General features: G+C 38.4%; 1 protein-coding gene across 3 annotated transcripts in view; it reads left to right on the top strand.

The window, feature by feature from the left end:
- Positions 1 to 7287: 7287 nt before the first annotated feature.
- The window catches only part of SHROOM1 (shroom family member 1), a 42573-nt gene continuing 28514 nt past the window's right edge, over positions 7288 to 21346 (top strand). For 2 of the 3 annotated variants that reach the window (XM_062587635.1, XM_062587631.1), the window contains exons 1-2: positions 7288 to 7397; positions 8571 to 8729. The gene's annotated coding sequence lies outside the window, so the exon portion shown is untranslated. The remainder of the gene's footprint in view (positions 7398 to 8570; positions 8730 to 21346) is intronic. The other variant, XM_062587632.1, reaches the window with a different exon arrangement.

The following is a 21346-nucleotide window of genomic DNA, read 5'->3' as shown; positions in this document are numbered from 1 at the left end:
ACTCTTTAGGACTGCAGCAAAAAAACACTTCCCCTAAAATAGTCAAGAAAAAAGAACATCCAAGCCTGATCCCTTATATATGTTGCAGCTGTGGAGTGGGAGGGAGGTTTCTTTCTAATTAGAAAACAAAGACGAAGATCTACAGCTGGCTAGTGAACCTACATGCTTGTTTGCATTCAGGCTAGAGACTTTGCACATGAAAGCATTTTGTAAACAAAATTCTTGTTCTCTGGGTTTTCCTTTTTAAAGTGGTAAATCACAAAAAAAGAGTGTTTGTCTAACAGCCTCCAGAGGGAGCTAAAGAGACAAAAAATTAATTTGCTATTCTGACTAAATTCATGTTCATCTGCAGAAATTTTGTTACTCACTTAATATTAACCATTAAGAAGATCTCAGCAATAACATTAAATAATCTAATGAAAAAAGAATGAAACTGATTTTCATTTGATGTTAAAATGTTTCTCACATTTCACTTTTCTGTAGAAGTAATATCCAGAAGTAATTGTAACTATAGTACCCTCAGATTCCTTTTCACTTCTTATGCAGCACACATTTACTTCCAGTCTGAGGTGAGGCATCCAAAAATGCCCAGTGCTGTTCAATCACTACCAGCTATCTGTGGAATGTGCTCTAAAAGATCTCCCGTGGAGTAATATTGATTACATCATGAACACTCAGAAACTCTTACTACTGGACATAAATAAAGGGATGATTTTTCATTTTATTTAATTAGGAAAATACATGCGAAAACTTACTTTCTTGTCAGTTATTTTTAATTAGAGCTATGCTATCAATAATGGAGTGAAATGTCACCCATAATCTACCTTTCACATCTCAGGGCTTCAAAGTAAGGAGTACTTGCTCAGAGAATGTTTAATTAACTTACAAAAATGTCAGCCTGGCATTCTTTCATTTGGAAGAGAAGGTTAAGTCAGATAAAAATCTATTATGTGAAATGATACAACCTTTTTCATTAGATTTCTTAAAGTTGATTTGGTTATCATAAGAAAGGAATACTTCACTTCTAAGGTCAGCTCTGCTTAAACTGTTGGGGGTAAGGTGATATCTGTTTTCATTCATTTTAAAAATATGTCCTTCAGTCAAGCATGCTTGCTCCAAACAAGTCCATCTGTTTCTCCCCTGTGGGTCTGAATTAGTCCCACTTTACATTAGTTTCAGACAAACATAACTACATGACAAACGTAACTACACTTACTGCTGTTCCATGGCAATTTAAGCTGCCCTCTGACACTACCCTCGTCCACAAACCAAATGTGTATTCCTACTCTCTCATTGCATTGACTTTTAATCTTATCAGATCTTGTGGAGAGTCCATTCAGGGAGCTAAAGTGACGGGAAAATAATCCAATAAAAATGAATATTTGCTTTACCTCGTTGAAACCACTGGACAATCGGAGAGTAATTATGCCTATCTTGAATAATGTCTGGCTTAACAAGACATGAGTGGTACTTCTGGATGCTAAAGTCATAGTAAATCTTTAAGTATCATTCTGTATGGTAGTGCCAGAATAACCTTACTTATTTTTATATATACACAGCATTGATTAGAGGATTCTTAATCATTTAATTTTTGAAAATTATACCTAAGTAAACTGAAAAGTTCATGGAACAGGTGAAAAGAGATCTAGCACAGTCACAGCAATATGTATGTGCAAAACTGAAGTCTGCAGCGACAGGGAAGAGAATGAGAGAGAAAAAAGAGAGCCCTCTGAGCCCTGCTCACTGCCAAAGGCAGCTTATCCAAACCACGACTTTTTGTTAGACTTCAGGTTTCTCAGTATTTGAACACATTTCTTGAAAAGTTATGAATTGCATAACTATATTCAAGTGGAGATTCTGACTCAAACAATGAGTACTTATGTAGGTAGTTGCTTATTTGCAGAAGCATTGGCTATGTTAAAGATTTTTGTTTATTAACAGTGTCCAAGCAGATTAGTCTGATAATATCTCTTTAAGATCCATACATTTATTAGATTGTTTGATTTTCTAATGTTTTATTTATTTTCAAATTTATTCTATGTATTATTAATCATAAGATTGTTGCAGCAGAAACTATGTTTTCCTTTTTTTTGGCGGGGGGGGGGGGGGGGGACATTGAGTGGATACCTGGTTCAAACTACCACAATTAAAAATAATTTTTGAATTTCTATAAAAGTGAGGTGAAGAAAGTGTGGCTTTGCTCTGCAGTTAGGTAATGACGTTTGTTTGTTTCCACAAAGCAGCAAAAGCATTAATCACAGGTATGGCTGTTATGCCCTGATAAACAAAGAGTTTTCATTTTGGCTCACTGAGTTGATTCAGTGGACTTTGAAACACAAGAAGTATCAGGTGCTCTCTGCAGGGTCCATTAATAATGTTGCAGAAACAGTTAACTGCACATGCACAGTAACAGATGAGTTGTGTGTCTACTATACAGATGTGAACTGCAAAAATTTCTAAATAAATGTGTGCTTAAAAAGGAGAAATGTTTCCTGTTACTTGTAACATCTCCTTGGTACCATAAACCAGAATGATCAAACAAAATATTTTAAAGAAGTGATGCGTATAAACATGTTATTGTTCAACAAGACACAGTCAGAGCTAATAATCTAGGTACTACTGATTTTAGTAATGTAGTATAAAGCAAAGAATTTTTTCTTTTTCAACGGTGATAATAGCCTATGCTCAGCTCATACCCTTTTTATTTCTTTGATATTAACATTAGCAATACCTTAAACTGATGACAGTCAGATGATTGGGCCCCGTCTGTCATTCTGTTCCTAACTGCCTTCTCTTACCAGATTATTGTGTGAATCTTCACAGTGTATAGAATGTGGAGCCTGCCATTTGAGTTGTTGTTCACATGCACGTTCGAATGAGATTTTTCCAAGTCTTTAATTTCATAGTTGTCCCAGGGAAGGTGCATTTTCTGAGCTGAAACATCAGCCTTCGTAAAGAATTTGGAAAAGAATGAAACCTAATAATTACATAGAAAAAAGCTGTGGAAGTTATTGATAAGTTTATGAATTCCCCTTTTTCTTGCAGATTATCTGTCCTACTACTATGATGCTTTACATATATCATTTATTTTCTTTATATTTCAATTTCCTGTCAGTTTATTACCATTATTTGTAGCACCTAAAAGTGTCCCTAATGGAACATGAGACCATTTTCCTGAGTGCTGCACAAACACAGAATAAACTACCCAGAGTGTTTGTAAAATAAATACAAGATGAGAGAAAGGGCTTATTATATCAGCGATCAATAATTATATTGTTCTTGTGAGCATCATGGAAGAGCAGAGTTTTCAGGATTTAAAGAAGATTATAACAAAGCATTGCTGTTGTTTGCATCAGGGACAGCATGAAGATGTTGTTTGAAAATTTAAGGAGAGAGCAGTGGAAGCTGACCCGACGAGTGGGATTTGGCAGAGTATACTGCTATTTCTCTTACTTTACAGGGGTGAATATATTAAACATTATGAATCATTCAGGCACTAAGATAATGATAGGTTTGTAAGGACCTGAAACATATATAGGAAACTAAACACAAAGTCAAGATTGTAACTATGTGTCAAGTATTGTTTGCTGTCTACAGGACGTTACTATAACAAATGGGTAAGAAGCCAGCAGCAGTAACAGTGCACTTTAGAGAGTTGACGGAACATTGTTTTTGTCATTATAATCAAGGTTTAAAACCTAAAATAATGCAATATTTGAGAGTTGTAATTTTCTCAGTTCCTCAGGCAACAGAACAATCTGCGTGAGAAGGATATGGCCAAGAGGGGCTGTTTCCTTGTTCACATGCCCACCAAAGTCCTCAGAGCATCAGGATCAGGTAAGATCATTTCCCGTTGGTTGGCTCTATTGAGGAGGGTGGGAAGGGGAAGGAGATGAGCTTTGTGCTGTACAAGGATTAGGTCTGCTACCTCCAGAAGGAAGGACTCTGATACAGGGCCTTAACCTCCAAGGCTGCCAGCAGGTAACCCCAGCACCAGGGAAGAAAGGAGAGAGCTAATGGATGAGTACTTGGACAGCTATGGCTAGTTTATCAACACCAGTCACACATGCTGTGGGGATGTCAAGAATAAGGACAGCAAGGAGGTTTTGGGGGAGAAATATTCCTCCTCCAGGATGTCTCTTGCTTTCCGTTTCTGTGAGGACAACTGGACTCCAAACCGTGCCCTGTGCAGTGGCAGGAGGCTGGGGCAAGACAGTTCTCACCCCTTTGGCACCTGTGGCCTCTCTCTATCTTAGCTGAAAAAGACTGCCCTCTACCATATTCTTATCCAGCTTGGGGACCAGACATGTGTTACGGATTGTCTCATAATGATACTATGTTTTATTCTCTTGCCAGAGGCACAACAGTGAGTGAAACAATAAATAAATAAATAAATAATATATATATATATTTTAACTTTGTCTCTGACTGCTTGACTAAGATATCCATGTATAAAATACCGGATTTCCATTTTAGAAAAAAATATTATAATGATTCCTAAAATTAATGCATATCATAGCTACACTACTATGTTGTTCACAACAGGTATTTCTCCTCTATTGCTAAAAGATAGCAAAAAAAGCTAGCAACTAGCTATAAATAATATAACAGTTTCTTTTAGTTCTTCTACATAGAGTTTCTAGATATATGAAAATAAATTCTAGATTTATGAGGTATCCTTTTACTAAATTTTTCATGTTTGAGTATCTCATGCATTCTATATTAGACAAGGATATTCTAACCAAAGTAAAATCTCCTCTCTGGTTTGTTGTACCATTTAGATGTCTGTAAAGAGCTACAAAATATTAACAGATGCATGAAACAGCTCGGTGTGTGTATTGATTTCACTTACTATCTTTTACTTCAGCTTCTCAGAGAGCACACAGGAAGCTAGCACTAAGCTGGAATCATCATTCAGAGTGCCATGATTTCAGAATTCGTATTGCCATTCCTTTGGACATATTACTTTCCTGTCATCTTACATGGCATTGCTCTAAACTGACTGTGTAATAACATTGAAGAGAAATGACCTTGTGAACCTTTATATAACTAGTTTTAATAAATGTTCTTGACAGGGTAACCATTTTTTTGGTTCATTTAGTAGATGAGTTTAATGGCTTAATAGGTGGCAGCGTGAGAAAAGTTTTACTTCCTCCTGTTGTGAAAACAAATGGTTGGTGAAGATTTTCTTTGCAGTTAAACTACTGGTGGCCTTTTACGTATTAACGTGGTCTCTTTGTCAAACCTCTTCAGTTTTACAACAGTGAAGGTACATTATTCTGAAATGCTTTCTTAGAGCTCTTTTGTATCAAGAGTTTAATTTGCAACTCGTTTACACATTACTTTTCATCATCTGTGATGACTGGGGAAGAATGTAGTTATTCAGTGTTAAAGTATGTCACTCAGAATTTTAGCCTGCTAAGCAAATATTGTATGGAATCTAGTAGGTTTCTCCTTGTTGTAATATGAAACTCTTTAAAAGAAAATGAGAGCTCATTCTCTGAAAAGAAATAATGGCAGCTGCAGAAAACAGCAGGAAGCAGTGCAAGGTTCCTGGAGGGACCCTATGTTAGAGGGATACTTCCATTTACATTATTTATAGGCTGCATGGCTCCTATTATTAGCTAATATTCTTAGCTATTATTAATAGCTAATATTATTAGCTAATATTCTCTATATTAGCAAAAATACAAAATTTAAGCATGCAGTATGCACTACCTGCAAAGAGTGAAAACCATCATATGGACTCATTTTACACAGGCCTTTGAAAGGCCATTGTATGTATAAGCTTTTGATCAGCACAACCGATAAGCTAAGAAGAGAAGTTTTGTGCATACTTGCAAACATGACTGGCCATATGGTACCTGAACAAGATATTCTTTTAATATATTAGAATTTTTATTAAAATAAAACTTTCTGAAGTTAATCAACTGACTTATCATTAGCTTGCACATGTTGGCTCTGTTATGGGGAGATGCTACACACGTATCCACAAAATGTGACTTTAAGGTCAAGTTTCACAATACATTCAATCCAATCCAACCTAGGACTATTTCTAGCATGTATGCTTTTTTGCTTCCTCCTCTTTGCCTTTGGCCATATGCTCTTGCCTGTTTCCTTGCACTAATGGAATAGTTTTCACCTGCTCTGTGAGCTGTACTGACTCATTCCCAGCTGCCTACTCAATATAAAGTTGTGGGGCTACCAAATATGTCCCTTTTATTAAAGAAAGAGAGGGTGTGAGTCAATAACTCTGCTGCTTTTAACAGCATCTCATGGTTAGCTCAGCTTAGGCATAATGTGTGATCATACAATACGACAATTGGATGCATATTAGATACCATAGTTCTCTAGAAAAACTTAGTGAAAAGCTGAATCTTTATCTAATGAGTAGAGTGAGTAGCATTAAGCCTTTTTTCTCCCCCCCCTCCGTTGTTAAATGTGCAGATAGTTTTGCAAGAGTTATGCCTCTTCCTCCTTTTCAGAGGGAAGGAATAAAATGGAAAAGCTTGGAAAAAGTGCTAAAAAACTAGAAAAATGGTGTCTTTCACTGGACATAACTCTTCTTGCCTTGCTGTTCTTGTGTAGCAAGTTGAGAACTTCATAAGTTTGTTAGGCTTGTTATTATCTTTCTTCTTTCTTGTATTTTCCTATCTAGCAAATTCTCATTTGCAGGCTGATGAGGAAAATAAGCCCTGAAGAATAAAAACCTGGGAAAATGGGGAGTGAGCTGCTCACCTGAAACAGCAGACAGGGTGGATAAACTGCAGCATACCACAACTGATTTTTTTTTTCCTCCAGAAGCGCACGTATAATAATAGTTTTGGCTGTTCTTTCATCAGCTCTGCCACAGGATGTGGTCATGGCTATAAGGTAAGAATTGGAAAACTTGTTTTGTTTTGCTGTGTTTTTGGTTATTTTGCGTTATCCTGCGGATGGTTAAGATGCATGTCCTTATGTGACCCTGAGTAAGAAAAAGGTTAAATCGTAACCGGGGCTGCACCTGAGCCCCTGAAGCCTCCCGGCAGAGCCCTGCCAGCGCTCCGCCTCGGGGCCGCAGCACGGCGCGCCCGGCGCGGCAGCCCCCGAGCCGCTGCCCGCGGGGCCGAGGCGCGGGCGCTCCGCGGGCCGCTTCTTCCCCCTTCGGCGGCGAGAGCTCCGCGCCGCGGAGGCCGGAGTAGCGGGGCTATTAGCCAAACCCCTCCCCGGCGCCTCCCCCGGGGCAGGGCAGAGCCAAGCCGAGCCGCGCCGCGCCGCGCCGGCCTCCTCGGCGGGCCGCGCCAGCTCGCGCGGCCGCGGAGCCCGCGGCAGTTGCGCCGCCGGGGAAGATGCGGCGGCCGCGCGGAGCGGCGGCGGCCGCAGGGAGGGTGCGGAGCGGCCGCGGCGCGGAGCTTCAGGTACGCGCTCGGCGGTCGCTGCGGCCCGGGGCGCCGGGCTGCGGCCGCGGACGAGCTGGGCCGCGTGAACTGCGCGGCTCCGCGTTCAGCGCTGCGAGCGTGCGAGCCCGGCTGGAAGTAATTTGCCTTCAGGAGGTGAATAGAGATTTACGGAGGTGATGAATTTAGGAATGTCGGAGGGGGAGGAAGGGGAGATCATCTGAATGCAGCAAAGCAATTTAAAGTTCAATGGGCCTTTAAGATGTTTGAAAAACTTATAAAGAGGCATTTTCAAAAAAACTGTTATTTGAATTACTATGTGAAATTAATGTAGTCTATATAATGCAGCCCTCGTTTCCTGTCTTAGACAGTCGTGTCTGATAAAGTAAGAGTTTTCTTGTGGTGTTTCTTAGATACTTTGCTTTTAATCATTCTTATGGTATTAAAAGAAAGGTATACTGCTGGGTAATGTGCTATTGTCTGCTAACAGGAGAGATTTTAAAAATGACTTTATCTAACGTGATACTGTTCCAGTGGTAAAAAGAATCCTTTCACAGTTTAGAATGTGCTGGAGTTACAGGACAAAAATAACTTTGATGTGTTACAGTGTGGCTTTATATTTATGCTGTCTTCAGTGGTAGTTTTTGAATCCTACTATTCATTTAAATGAGCTACGTAATTATTTTCTTCAGGAATCATAAGGGGTACTAGTTGCCTGGACGCTTTTTCTGTTGTACAGAGATTTGTTAATAGGATTCTTCTCTCAGAAATAAGTCTCCTTAGGAGCATTTAATGTCAGGAATGAAGCAGCATCAACTGGAAACTGAATATATTTCAGTGAAGAAATACATTCCAAATAATTTCTAATTTCATCTGTGTGCTTTGCATTTTGCGAAAGATTAATGACTTGGTGTTATTTAAAAAGCAGAAATGTTTCCAAATGGTGTGCACTTAACAGTGAAAGTTTTAAATATTTTCAAGTGAAAACTTGAAAAATAATTTGAGTGTACTCTTAGAAAACAGGTCTATGTTAACCAGAATAGAAGCTTTTGACTTAAAAATGTATTTTCAAGTGGAAAAAAAGATGCTCAAAAGATTTCTCATTTATTTACAAATGGTGAGAGAAAATACTGATTTATGAATTTGCCTATGAGGGTTTTGCGATCTGATACTGTCTCGTTTGGTCTTATTTAGCGTTAAGGTACGTGCCCAAGCATGCAGGGGGCTGGATTCCTACTTAGCAGTGCTATTCAATCTGCAAGTGGTCCTGCTGCCTCTCTGTACAGTGGAGGATGAACTGTGAAAACTGAGAACTACATCTGAGCATCCAGGGAAAGCAACCTTGGCAAGCAGGTCAGTGAGCGTTGTGGCACAAGCCGCTGAGTTTCCTGGGGTGAGAACGGTCTGGACAGTCATTTCCCTGGGTAAGATGGAGCCCCTGAAGGTACCTGCCCTCCAAGCCAGGCATAGCCCATGAATATACAGTTTTGGCTCAAAGTTAAAGAATGAATGACTCCCTTGACATTGCAAGTGTTTGGTGCTTTTGGTTACAACACGCTTTTCCTTCTTCTGGCTTGGTAAAGTTTCATCTAAGAATTTGCCTTCTGCTTGTTTGCTCTGCTCAGAATTTTGGGGAAACGGACAAAATGAATCCTACATTTCTAAGAACAAGTTTAATGACAAAAAAAGGTTTTGCCTGCTTTCAAAAGTTCTGACCTTTCTTTGAACAGCTTAATTTCCCACGCTTTCAAAAAGGGAACTAAATTTTGTTTTGCATGAATTTTCATCAGGGATGTGCCTTTAGTTGTTCCCTCTGAAAATTATCCGAAGTCTGGCCAAGTAATAAGCCTTGGGAAAATGCACATGCTTTGATTTTTAGTAACTCTGAATGTCTGAAGGTTCTGTCCTTAACGTACTGGAATCTCCAAGAACTTCCATTCACAGCGGGTCTAGTTGTGTGGCAGTCCCAAAGAATAAACGAACGTGGTTCAGATAACATGCAGGTTCACGGTTATGGGTCCTTCCAGTTGTCTTAGGCCACTTTGGAGCAGGGTATTGGCTCTGACTGGGCTCACTGTGGTGACTTGGTGGGAGGCTGGATGGCACAAAGCAGTGAAAATTAGTTTGTTAAAGAAATGAAGGGTGGGGCAGACACAGAAGTGGAATAGGAGTGCTGTGAATGTTCTTTTAACATGGTTTTACACAAGTATTATTTTAATAGACTGAACTAAAAGAGGAGAGGAGGGGAAAAAACTAATCATAATCAGTTCTGTTTATAATGTTCTCCCAATCATAGTTGTTAAAATCAGGTTTTACTTAAAGTTGCTTGCCATTGAAAATCTGGTTTAGAAATATCATTGATGTCAGGTTTGAGTATACCTCATAAATTTTATTTAATCTTTTATTTAGGTTTTCATCTTTGGTACTGTAATATAAACTTGCCATTTTCCCAGGTGTCTTGCAGAATATTCCAGTGACCTAGGTTTCTGCTGCTTATGCCAAGGAAGTGCTGGCTGCCTGGAAGGCAGTCCCAGTGCCTTGCACCGATTACAGTAGCAGTGTGCTTTACGATTAAGGAGTCCTGTGTGCATTGGCTACCATCCTGCTTCACTTCAGCAGAACATTTTGCTCATTTTTCACTGCACCATTTGCACAGACAAACAAGCAAATGTAAACTTTTTTGAAAATAGGGGTACATTTGTCTCAAAGGCATGCAAAAGAAATTGCTTTGGATATTTCCTCCTCATTTCTTTACATCTGGTTTAGGCCCAATTCAAAAACCACTGAAATCAATGTAAATCTGTCATTTACTTCAGTGGGCCTGGAATAACTCCTTAAAGAATCACAGCAATGTTTAATATGGCTATGTAAAAGTATGCATGTTTCAAAGTGAATAAATTTGTTAAATATTCCAAAAGCAGCCTGACAACACATTTGACCTGGAAGACTCTTGACTATCAGCAGAGTTGTAACTTTATGGCTTGAAGTTTTATATTATTGACACTGAGTAATTCCAGATACTGAGGTGTGAGAATGAATGTCTGATAGCATGACCTGGAAGTGAATTCAGTTTCACCGTATTGAGAACAAAGTTTCTGCTGATTCAGTAGGTTTTGTGTTCCTACTATCATACAATGCAAAGACTAAGTATGGTCCTCTGCACCATTACATGTGGTGTAGGATTTGTATTTTCTGTCCTTGGTGTATGCATGGGTGTTCCTAGACCATATGTCTCAGAACAAGAGACTTAGTTTTTCACATGCAAATTAATGGGGTTCCGGTGCTTGCTGTCACAGGCATTATTATATAAATATAAATGCAGTCTTTCTCCCTGTCTGAAAAGGAGTGAGTTTAGGCAAAATGCAGGATGCAGGGTAAAATGTGTCCCCCTCTCTCCTCTTGTCTTTATGTTAAATGACCTGCACTGCTAGCCAAGTTCGCCGGGGATCTAACGAGGGCCTTCGTCTGTTCTGTTGGTTCCTAGCTCCCAAAACTTCTTGGTCTCTATTGAAAGAACTAACCTTAGAAGGTAATGAGTAATAGAGGAATGGGTCAAAAAAGGAATACTCTCAAGCTACTCTATAATAATATAAAAAGTGTTTGAAAACATCTACTATGCAATGTATAAAATGTAGGAAATATGTAAAGTAAACAAATGTAAGTAACGAACTATTTGTAAGCAACTGTAAATTAATAATTAATATGAATTTGTCAATGATAAACTGTGTTAAATCAAAGTTAGGCCAACCTGATCCTTCCCCCTCCCCCAACTCTTTCCAGCTTTTCCCCGTTTAACAGGCATTTTATCTGCCTTTTTCCTGTCTTATCTGTCACCAACCTTCCAGCAGCCCTCAAAGATAACCAGTAACAGTTCTGAGGCTGCTTTAGCCAGGCCTTTAAGTATCCTTGAATGAAGTATATCAGACTCAGACAATCTAAAGACCCATAATTTAGCCAAATCTAAGCTATATTCTCTATTTCAGGGTGAGTGTTTAGTGTGGTATTGGTTATTAATAGTGACCAACTCATTTCAGCACTTTTGAGCAAAGATTTAGGGCTGCTTAGCAAGATAGCTTTCCTTCATCACTGAATCAAGATTTAATACTCTTCTTGTTTTTATTGATTTCATTTTATTTTGTACCTTGCTCTTTTAGATGTGTCCTTTTTGCCTGGACAGCCCCTGTTCTCCTGCTGGCTGCCTTTGCCACATTTCTTCCTTGTCTTTCTACTAACACCAAACACCAAACTCTTTCTTAAGACAAGTTCAGACTTGCCTGGTTTCCACCTGATATTTGTTGTCATTGTCTTCCTCTTCCAAATCAATGTTTCTTGGTTTTTAATTGTTTTTTTCTTTCCCTTGGTTTATTTCCTTTACTTCTATTTCAAGCTTCCTTGCTAGGATAGTCATAACAGTTTCCCTCCTTGGCCCATCAGTCCTGCCTCAACACTCTGCTTTCATTTCAGCATTCAGTCTTATTATAATAGACTCTTAAAGAGACTCTTAAAAGACTCTTGTCTTTTGAATTTGACCTGTTTGTGATCCAGAGAGAGTGGAGATCAGAGCCCAGCTGAGAGCAGTGCTCTGGTTTCGGTTTTGGTATCGGTGGGTGATGCTGCACTTTGACTGGATTCCAGGAACAGCCTTGTAAACTGAGGATTGACTGCATGGTGATAAGATGTTAAATGTCCACTGAATATATCCCAACTTATTATTCAGAGTTTTAAATTTGATCAAAAATTTAAAATATTTAGATTTCACAGATGCACCAAAAAAGTACCTGACACAAAAACTGTTCTTTATCTGATTTTAAGTCCAAACTCTAAAGCACAAAAGCTATGGTGTCATAAAGATTATCAATATTTTTTTAACATTGCTAAAACCATGTATTGTTCTGAGCATGGGAATAAATTTATTTTCTGGATTGTGGACGTTTATGTACCAGGTCCTACATTTATTATACCTTTTCTTAGCTTCAAGAACAGGGAGGAAGTATGATTAGAATTTGAAAATAACAGGTTCTTGCTATGCATCTGTCTAGGAGTATTTATGTATTGGGCTACAAACTGAGCCTGTATCTAAAAATTTTCAGTCCTGCTTTAAAGAAGGTGTTTCTCATTATTTTTTTTTTCTGATAATAAATATCAAAAAGGCAATATTTTGTTGCTCTGAAAAGATTTACTAATACATTGTTGCAAATGTTTATTTTAAAATTGTCAACAAACTTTCCAGGAGCTCTAGAACAAATACCTTTGTAGATGTACTGTCTGAGCTGAGTTTTGAGATAATCTTGGAGTCTGTTAAAATTTAAGGGTTTGTGAGCACAGCATCTGTCATACTTTTATGAATTACTGCAAAGCTAATGTCTGGATTTTTACTGTTCTATCTTTGCAACAGTCACACCATGTTCTATATTGCTGAAATTGAATGTTCTGGTATCTAAAATATCACAAGCCATTTTTTACAAGACTTTGTACAAGAATCAGGAATGACTTGGCTTTGTATCAGATATTGCAGAAAACCAAGCATTAACAATTTAATACTCTTTTTTTTTTAATATCACTGGCACCATCAGTGTTGTTCTGAGAAATGACCAGTGCCTCATTTTTCTAAAGTGCTCTGTTTAACAATTTGTGTGCTCAAATCTTTTAAGGAAGCAGTATTTTCACTACCAGCTAGCTCTGATAAGGGAGACTTGTGCAAGCTCTAGAACCTGGGGCATGCTCTGAACCACAGCGATGGACAATGTCGTACCCCAGCTCTGTAAGCTGAAAGTCTTGTCTCTTGAATGCTGATTGAGAGTTTCAAACAGTAACAGCTTGGCTTGTGTTGGGAACTTTTGTTCCACTGAGTCTCATAGCAGTATGCACATACTCCAACTTAGATTTGTGCATTCAGGGGTCCTTCCAGCTCCATATCAGGTGAGTTCATACTATTATTTTTTTTGTCTAATTCAGACAGTGTGATCTTTGTGCTTGTGGCAAACATTCAGTTTGCACCTGCCCATGCCTCCTCCATTTGTTTTTTCATCTCTCCCTCCTGCTGAAGATCATTCATACAAGAAATTAAGATAATTTAACTGTAAGATCCATGGGGAAAAAAGTACTGCCCTCAAGGTGTCTGCTGCTTTAGCTACCTCCAGTGCTCCTAGAAGACCTCAGTATGAGCTTACTGCCCAAGAAGTGTGCTACTTTCAGGTGCATTTTGCAGTCTTTGATAGTTTACATGCTGTTCAGCTATACTGCTGGCAAATCTAGGTGTTTCGTGGATAGTTTTGCATATCCTGGAAATGAAAAATAATTTTGGGTGAAATAAAACTTTTTATTTGGCACAAAAGAAAATTATGCTTTTAAGTTTTTTCAGAAAAGCTGAAAAAGTGATTTCAATATGAATTGAAGCAATTTCTACTCAATTGATTAAGTTGACATAGGAAAATATCTATGATAGGACTGCTAAAAATCTATTCCTACCAGATCTTGGCCTCAAAAGGTTCCTATTGTCTGACAATGCTACTGGAGTGAAATTTCAAGTTCCCAGTCACAATCTCATGAGAATTCCTTGCAAAACTTTGGCTGAAATAAGTTGTTTTAACTGGAGTGTGTTATTTTCTCTGTAAGCAGTATTTTGTTCAGGCAGCTCAGCTACTGTTTCTGCCATATGTTATTTGCCAGTGAAGGCTGAGCATTTGCATGCAGCAGACAGATGCAGAACCCCAATCAAGCTAGAATGACACGGGTGCGAATGATGCGGTGACGTATCTGTTCCTTCCCTGCCCTTCCATTTGCACCAGTTGTTCGCATTTTCCAAATGGCAGATCTCTCACAGTTGAATGTAGGGGCCATACAGAAATTCTTCTTCCAATGCTTAGAGATACTATGTGCCTTAACATGAATTTAAGTAAGTGACCTGGTTTTTAGAAGTACTTCTATGGTATTTAAAGGTGTCATAGATGGCATTTTTACAATTTCAGTAGGGTCAGCAGAAGCTTTTCTAGCACAGTGATAGAATACGAGCTTGTATGTGTAGTCTTAGGGCTCTTGAGTTTAAGGATGTGAATACATAACCTGAACTGACCTTTGAAAATGCTCCCACGAAGCTTGCAGATAGCATGATTATCTTGTGCAGAAAATCTGATCTAGTGAATAGAGCAGGGAACTGGAAAAGAGATTTATTCTCTTCCTGCTTTTGCCATTAACTTAATGTATGAATGTGGATAAATTACCATGTAGCCCCAAATCTATTAAATGGCTTTCTTCAGCTCTACATCTGAGAAATGTTATTAAGATCAAAGCAACATTTTTATTTTTTTAACTTTGAAAGTAATTTTTTCAGGTACTCACTGGAAATATTGCCTAAATTACATAAGAGACTGATAAAACAAGAAGGATTTGATCATATCAGATAAAAAGGAAACACTTTGCAGGTTAGTGAAACTTATTTAGTAGGCTATCAGCCATTAGATGAGATTGTAATAGAATTTTAGGTTACCTATGCAGGAAAATTGCTGCTTTTAATATAAACAATCAGTTTAAAAATGCAGTGACCAGTTATAGCTTTTTTTTTTTATATCTAATTGTAGGAATTTCCAGAACAGATGTGGTCTATGCTTCCTGTTTTCCTGCTAAGGTATTGCTGTTTAACTTCTTTACTTAGAACTTTACCAGTTGAACAGCATCTTGAAGCTAGTTCCTGAGTTTCTCCATAGCTAAAACTCTCACAAAAGTTGTAAAATTTCCATTGTATGTAGATTGTGGGATAAGGTCTTTACTAACAAAAATGTTTTGTAGAAAAGAAAATTTGTGCTTCCTATAATACTATTCTCAATATATTAAGACTCCAAAGAGATGAAAAATGGGGAAAGGATTTCTTATATTTTCTGTTATTCCAATGGCTTCTGAAGCTCAGGGAGACTCCAAGTTTTAAATAATTAACTGTCATATCAGCAAAATGAATGCTTACCAAAATGTGAAGACACACATGCAGTCAAGAGGTTAATGAGCTGGGTTTGCTTGGGGACCTCTGAAACTCATTTTAGAGTTTCAGTATTAGAATGATATTGCTTTTACTAACAAAAAGGTCTGCTCAAATTGCTTTTCAAGTCAAATTTTCTTCAAAAGGCTTTAGTTTTCAAAAGGCATTCAGAGGCAATAATGTAGATCCTGATAGTTTTATGTACTTAGCTCCTCTGTAATAAACATAGAAAGAAGTATCTGTTATCAATCACTATCTTAAACTGAACTAGATTTCATACTTGGACCTTCATGTTCTATAACTCTTATCCTGTATATTTTTTGCCTTTAAAAACAAAACAAACGAAAACCTCCACCTGCTGGCAGAGTCTGTGGCTTTCTTAGCTGCATATTTGCTTGTTTATTTGGGAGAGTGGAAAAGCTACCCTATTCTGTATTTGGAACTTAATCATGTAATGCTTCTTTTCTTTATAACATCTAATTGCTACATTATTTATTTAGCCTCCCTGTAATAAAGGCACCATTGTACTTGAGTGTTGTGAGAGAAAGCAGAGAGCCTGCCTGAGCCTTTGCTGTGTAATTGTATCAACATACCACCAGAAGCCTCTTTATTTATTTACTTTTTAAAGCGCCCAGAAGTGCATATACCTGATGACAAAAGCAGCTGGCAGCTGGCGTTTCTGCTCTTCAGCTGGATCCTTGTCCCAGGGGACCCATAACATCCCTCTTTTTTCACTTCTCTCACTTTTTATGGTGCTGAGAAGAGAAACAAATAGATCACAGTTTCCTGGGGATTGTTTGTTTGCATCCTGTACTACTGTTTCTTTTTAATACTTAGTTACAACTGTGATTCCTGAAGACATTTGCTAAAGGCAGTGACAAGTCACATTAAAATTCTAGTTTTTTGCTTTCCAGTTTTACTTTTTCACAGATAATTGTAACATTCCCAAAATGGTATGTCCTATTTCTTTTTTATGCTCTTTCAGGAAAAAAAAAAACTCTATGGAGCTTAAAGAATTTTGCTGTTGATTTGAGTGGAATCAATATCAGACTGAAAACCAGGTTTATAAGAAGTCTTATTCTTACTGTCTGAGTGTATGTCAGGTAAACATTCCTATTGTGGTTACAGTACTACCAAGGACACACCTTCCACAATTAGTGTAGGTGATTGCAGATCAGAGGAATAGACCCTAATGGGGTGTTTTGTTTCATGCCCAGACTCCTTTTTATACTCTAAGGAAGCTAGGCACAGGACTAATGTGGAGAGAAGGTAAACTGGCCTGGAGTGAATTTCTGTTTCACAGCATGACCTGTGCTAATGGCTTGGTGCTGCTGAGCAGTGCATGTCCTGCCCTGGTTGTGCACACTGAGTCTTGTATTCACCTAGTTCTGCTCTGAGCTGACTTAGCTCAATAAATAGCAGAAAACTAAACAAAAACTCTGAACAGTTTCTGCCCAGTTAGCAAAATGAATCAACTTAGCAAGGATGACCAGTACCAGAGATGCAGCAAGGAAGGGGCAGGCCAATATTGGGGGTAAGAAAGAACGGGGGGAAGGCAGCATCTCCTGCCCTGGCAGCAGTGTGATGCTAGATGCCAATGGCTGTAAAGTGTAAACCTGTGGCCTTGGTCTCTGGGGTCTGTTGTTCTGGAGGTTCTCAGCCCTTCCTGATTACCTTTAACTTTGCAAGAGATGCACTTCTGATATCATTGCTTCAGAGCACAAATAAAAGCTGCATGCATTAGCCAGGTATTTATACAGAACACAGCAGGAAAACCAATATAAAACAAAAATGAAGCTAATTTGAAACATACGTAATTATGCAATAGAAATGTAGTATGTTTAGCATTATCTTACAAAAATGAAATTTAGACATTAGGAGGAGGATATAAATGTAATGGAAAACTTTGTGTTTTTCACTGTGGGATGGTTAAATCACATCTTCTTAAATCCAGCCTTTGCTAATGGAGGATTGATAGCATGCACAGTATTTTCCTTTTAACTGATTGAGTAGTTCCTGATCTGTGGTCCAGGGATCACTGATAATCTGTGAGCAATGCTAAATGAAGTTCATCTGGCTTGAGGAAGCATATTAAACAGTAACACTAAAAGTCCTGTGTGTTTACCTAGGCTGGTATAGCCTTGAATGAGACTCTGAAAACATGTCTCAGTTTTTTGCAATATAGTATATGACATTATTTAAAAAAATTTGTATAGGTTCAAGGAGTTTGGATACTAGTGATGTAGAGAAACAAGTGCTTACAGCATGGTATCAATTGGCAACCTTGCTCAAGTAAAATTTGTTTTATTTTTTAATAGGACTTTGAAATACGATTGATTGTTCTGACTGAAAGATCTGCAGTCATATATTTTACTAGAGATGAGTCCTGTAACCTTATTTGGTCAAAACTCCCAATGAAGATTTGTGTCACCAGAAGTGTGGCTGTGGTTTCACAGTGCAAAGCATTTGGTGACATTAATAATTTGTGGTAATTCTTGGCAACCCTGCTTTCTTTTCCCCCTGTGTACAGCTGATTGTTTCCATTCCACACTACAGCAAAACATCTTACTCATTGCAGCTGTTTATATTGCAGTGAACTGGGAAAACAATCTTAAAAACAAACAAACAAACTGTGAGCTAAAGGAAACCTTGGTAAGTTGTTTTGCATGCAAAACACTTTGTATGAGATCAGGGACTGAATAAAAACTGAAGCCTCTATCTCTGACCTGTGGCATGTATGTAAAACTTAGTACAGTAGTAGTTGCTTAATACTGCCTTTCATCCATATAGTGTTAAAAAAAAAAAAAACTAACTAAATCATAAATGCTGAAAAGCTATTGACTGTGTGTGTTGTAATGTCATGCAGAGGGATTAACTCCCATAGGAATTACTAGATTCTGGTGAAAAGTAGTGAGTGTGTATCTATAATACAGTCTCTGAGTCCTCTCTGCCCTACTAACTAGTTTGGTTACTCTGCAGTGTAACCACACCTGTGGAGTCTGTGATTAATGAGTTTTTGGAACATTATTTTGTCCTTTGGGCTGCTGCTATTTGGATGGTTTTGGTGGGTGAAACCCAGCATTTTTATTTTATATCTGTGTCACCATCGACCTAGTTTTTGAAGCCGGTAACTCTGAGCAGCCATCTGTATCCCAGTTGATGCCAAGTAATGAAAATGACATTTAAAGGTAATACACCACTGAGTGATTTGAGGCTTTTATAAGTAGCATTTGCTGTTTACATTTGCATTGCTTCCCTTTTTGACTTTCACTTTCCACCATTTAGAAAAAAACCTGGGAAAGCAGGTGGGAGCTTGTGAAAAATGACCAGTTTGTATTTGGAGGTGAGAGTGGACTCTCAGGGCTATGAGCAAGTATTTCACTGTTTGAACATAAGTGATATATGTACAGTTTGTAAACATTTGTGTGATGTTACTGTTGTGCAGCCACTACTGAAAAAGCAATGGCCAAGTGTGAAATACAAGTGAACTGTGAGCAGAGCTCTCATTTGTTGCCCATTGCTAGTGTTTTCTATATTATACCCACCAGGATATGTCAGTGCCTGTAGGAGCTGTATGTGAGTACAGAATGTGTCCTAGTGATGTCCAGTTTAGGCAAAAGATCTATAATGTAGCATTGAGAGGTAAGATACGGGCTGAAATACTGATTATTGTTTTTCTGCTTTCAGTTTTGTGCAGTAGTGGTGGCAGTGTTCAGAAAGGAAAGGTATGCTCATGCCAACTACTGAGACTTTTGTCATGAGAGTCCAGTGCCCTCCACTCAAACTGGCTTTCTTCCCCAAAAGATGTTATGAGGCTGTGTAGTGAGGTGGGACCATCCACTCTTCAATGGAGCACATCCTGGATGAGTATTCTCAATCCTGGGTGCGCAAAAGTTCCCCCAAATCTTCCTCAGGGAACACTAGCAGGAGTGCAGAGCTGACCTTTAGTTTCCTCTGGCAGCAATTTAGGTAGCTAGCAGCTATTTTGGTCTTGACACTCTACACTACAGTTTACAGGTGTAGAAACTTTGGTTTTAGTCGTGTCACCTGAGATAATAGCAGTTCCTTTTGCTCAGCTGTAGGCTCATAACTCATTTCAGGTCCAGGACCATTGCAAATGATGCTTTATCCCATCCTCTAACATAATGCATTAAAAAAATAGATCCACAGTGAGATGTGCTGAGAACTGGATTGCAGGATGCTAGTAAGTACTCTATCAACTAGGAGTGAAGGATTTCTTAAAATACAATAAGAGGTGTTCCTGTTGTCTCTCACAGGCTTAAAACAAAACTGTATTTTGAAGAAGTTTGATTCCTTTGTGCAAAAATAGACTATTTCACAGCAAAAATCTTCTTAGGACAGTGGAACTCCTGAGAAGTTTAGAAATCACAACAAAACCAAAACATTTTTCATTGTTCTTTTTTTCAATAATTGTCTCTGATATCAGGCTGCCGTTATACCCCTTTTTGACTTATTTTCAAAACTATTTCTAGAGCAGGAGCACTGCTGGCAGTTATTGTGCACCCAGTTCTTAGTCCTGCTTAGGAAAGAGAAAATTACTCTTGTAGTTTCATCTCGGATTAAGTCAACTGCAACATCCCCAAACATTTCCAAGCATACTAATACCCTATTAAGTGTTTTAATTAGCAGTTTAAGGGTTCCCTGAAAATCTTAGTTCTCAATTAAGAAATCCACTGTGTAAATCAATATTTCTGCTTGTGAAGAGCATGAAAATATAATCTAAATGCACTCTAAGTATTTAGGAACCCAAAGAAAAATAAAACAAATCCTGGCTCTGTTGTTTTTACAAAATCCTTTGTTTTTATCCCTGACCCTTACCATGTAAGTTTGTAGATAACAATCTTGTGCGTGTTTTTTCATGACTTATAGATCTCCTGGCAATACTCTGGCAACTTGTTAGTAGTGATGAATGAATAGCTGGTGTGCTTGTGTCTGAGTGACTCAAGAATAATGTTGCTGTCTTGTTTCTAATGTATTGTAATCTTTTCAATTGCCAAGACTTGCTGTAAATTCTCTCTTTTGGGGTCTTTCTGTCACATCTCATTAAATCATTATTAGTCAGGAAACTTTGTCACGTTTAAGTCAGAGCAGGGCTGTGCTTAACCCTCGCTTCTCGGGAGAGTTTTCCCCCTTACTTCTGTCTTAAACTGGTGCGATGTTAAACAGCTGCATCATTCTGACCCACCGGTGGCTGTGCCTGAGGACAGAGCAAAGGGCAGCTATTTAGCCCAAACCTACAGCACTTCATGCAAAGGTGGCATGAAAGTTTAATTGTTAATACATGTAAAACACGGATTTACTGTGGAAGCTGGGGCACTAAAGGAGCTCTAGCCCTGATCCTTATTAGCTCTGCCTAGTGTGTTGCATATTTAAGGTTTTAGGAGGAAGTGTGGCTGCATAGTCCTCCGCATCTGTAATACAGATGAATCCAGCCTTGAAACAATCTACCATTGTGAGATACAAATCGTTAGAGCTGTGAACTATTTGTATTATTAAATAACTTCTTTACAAGGTTCTCTATTTTGGGAGCATTTGGAGGCATATGATTTATGTTTTGTAAAAAGTAAATGCAATTATTGTACTTATTAGTAAAACTTCCACTGGTTTAGAGGTCTAAGTTACTTGATATTGTGCCCACAGGGCTGATTTTCTTAGGCTTTGCTCTGGTTTGCAAAGCTTCAGCTTGTTTGCTCTGAGCTACTGCTGACACACCCTGCCATGCAGAAGCTCTCAGTACCATCAGGTCGAAAGGGCCTTAGTTTCTGTGAGGCTCACAGTTTTTAATGGATTTATCTTCACAACAGCTTGGCATGAAGAGTATTGTTTATCTCCATTTTACATGCAAAAACCACCTGAGAAGTACTTGGACTCAGCAAAAGTTTGATGCCTGCATGCCTTTAAGGTTCCTGCCCAGACTAATTCACAGACAGAATCTGAGTGATGTTCTACATCTGGAAAACTTGTTAGACACTGTCTTAAT

This window comes from Rhea pennata, chromosome 14 (genome assembly GCF_028389875.1).
Source record: "Rhea pennata isolate bPtePen1 chromosome 14, bPtePen1.pri, whole genome shotgun sequence".
In the NCBI taxonomy this organism is placed as follows: domain Eukaryota; kingdom Metazoa; phylum Chordata; class Aves; order Rheiformes; family Rheidae; genus Rhea; species Rhea pennata.
The sequence above is the reverse complement of the archived record's forward strand: the minus strand, read 5'-3'. Positions and strand labels throughout refer to the sequence as shown.